Here is a 2673-nt window from a genome sequence, read left to right as displayed (position 1 = left end):
TTCAAGAAATTCATTTTGGTTAGAACTATTACCATTAATTGAAATAATGAATTGATTCTGTTGATACAATTGATTAATGAAAGTTTCATAATTAGTGAATTGAATTTTTGAGTATTAAAGGTAGTTGTGGGACGCATTTTTCAAGTGAAATAACTGAAAAGTTAACAAAAGCAAGAGACAAAAATAGCCCAATGGATATAGACCACACAGGTGAAGAATCACAACTCAACAATAAACAAATGATGAGCTATAGTAAAATTAAAAATGTGTATTTTCAAGAAGTCTCCGTGTGCTGGTACTCATTCATGTTGTTCCCCTACTCCCTCTCACACCCCCACCTTGGTCGTCCTTCCTTGAGTTGGGATGCCAACCCCTAGTTGCTTATATACCTTTGATTGGATCTAACAAAAAGAAAAAAAAGAAAAAGAAAAAAGATTGAGAGTATCACATGTTTTATTTAAAATAAAGTAAGATAACCCATAAAATCCTATTATGGGGTCTAATTCGATAATTTTTTTTTCTTGTAAGATTTATTCCAAAACTTTAAGTCATTAGGTGGAGACATGTCAAAGATAAAATTAAGGAAAAAGGCAAATTTATTTTAGGATCGATCCCAATGAAGAGGAAGTGCAGAATCAATGAGGCTTTGAGTATTTCGAAATGTCAGTTACCAGCTCGTTTCCTTGGTGTGGAGTTATTTAAAGGCAGAGTTAAAAAGGATCGGATCCTCCCTTTGATGGACGAATTTAAAGCTAGATTAGCAGGATGGGGGTAAGATGCTCTCTTTACCCAAAAGGGTGGAGTTGGTGAAGACTATATCCGATACACAATTTCTCTGTGTACCTTTGGCCGGCGTCTTCAATTGATAAAATGGAAAGGTGGATCAAAAAATGGAGTAGAGGTAAGTAATTTTAAAGTTGTAGTGGTGAATGGAGAAAGTTTGAAAGCGAAAGAGCAAGGGTAGTCTGGGAATCTGTAGGCTCAAGGATGTGAATTTAGCACTGTTGGCTAAAATTTGTTGGTTTATAAAAACTGCGAATTCATCCTTGGCTGGTTTTCTGCATGGAGGATTTGTGACTTCTTACGGCTCCCTAAAATGGCATATGCATTCGTCTTCTATTATGCCTGGATTGCGGAAAGTTTGAGACTTTGTCTCAGATAATGCAAGATGGTTCGTTGGTGATGGAACAAAAATTAGTTTATGGTTCGTTGGTGATGGAACAAAAATTAGTTTATGATGATATTGACAATACTCCTCCGATTTCTTGCTCTTGGAAAGCTTTAGTCTTAGATTTTATCCAGGTAGTAGAGTGGGTATTACCAGAGGTATCATCAAATGCGATGCATGATATTTTTTATCGTATTATGGTGTTCCCTATCCCAACGGTGAAAACAACAGATAAGATGGTCTAGTCTCTAACTGAATCAGGTAGATTTAAAGTTTTATCTGCTTGAGATGGGTTGAGGCAGAAGAATACTACTATAAGCTGGTTTCGGCAGGTTTGGATGGAGGGATAAACTCCTAGACATTCTACGTTCCTGTGGACGATGAGATAATGAAATGGTTTGACTCCTCTCGCTTCGAGATGCAGACTTTATCTATACCAAGTAGAATCTTTTAAGCACATCTTCTTGGAATGCAATTATAACTCTGACACATGGTCAAGGGTGTTTGGTTTTTTCTATCAGAGGTGGGTTGGTTTCCCTTCTGTTGGTGGAAAAGAAAGGTTGTGGCGGTTTATTGTGAGAACCTGTGGCTTCCTCTCTGTGTTTTAGTTCCCATGTATATTTGGGTAAAGAGAAATAGGAGGAATTTTGACGACAAGTGTTGGCCCCCATCGTGTATGGTGAATTCTATTATGAGAGATCTCCAAGATTTCTCTTCACTGGGGCGTTTCATGTAACTTCTATGCCAGAGCTTATTTTGTCTTTTAACGGTCTCTGTAGCGATGCCTCCACCGAAGAGAATTCTGGAGCTGTTTTGGGGTTTTCCTCATCAATTTTTATAAGTTGAATATTGACCGGTGCTTACTTGGCAATCTTGGGTGTTTAGGAGCAGGTGGGATCTTTTGAGATGAAGCGGACCTTTCCATAAGGTGCTTTACACATTATGAAAGGGTTGGAATGGCAGAGTTCACTGCATCCTTCTATGGGTTTCAGAGTGCTCGTGATTTGGGGATTAAAAAGCTTTGGATCAAATGTGATTCTATGGCTGTGGTTACATGTATTAGGAATCATAAAATCCCTTTGTGCTTTGAGCAAAAGTGGATATTCTATAAGAAGTATTTGGATAGTATCTCGTGGTTCATCTACCATTGTTATAGGGAAGTTAATATGCTTGCAGACAAGCTAGGTAAGCATGAAGCGTCTTTTATTATTATGGAGGTGAATTGAGATTTTTTGAAAAATCGGGATATCAATTAATGTATGCTAAAGTTTAGAGTGATTGGGTTTTTGTTCTACTGATGACAATGTCGAAGGTAGAATAAAAGTTCAATGTTTTTTTTATTTTCTATAAGTCCCTCATTCTTTGATTCAACGATATTCTTTTTTGCTGCTCTTTACCAAAAAAAAATATCAGGAAAGAGGAAGGATTGAAGGAAATATAATTACATTCAGAGATTCCTTCAATTCCTTCCTTCAAACATTTATAAGTAATTACTCATGAAAAAA

Source organism: Macadamia integrifolia, chromosome 5, assembly GCF_013358625.1.
Source record: "Macadamia integrifolia cultivar HAES 741 chromosome 5, SCU_Mint_v3, whole genome shotgun sequence".
NCBI lineage: Eukaryota > Viridiplantae > Streptophyta > Magnoliopsida > Proteales > Proteaceae > Macadamia > Macadamia integrifolia.
This window is presented reverse-complemented; position numbering follows the sequence as displayed.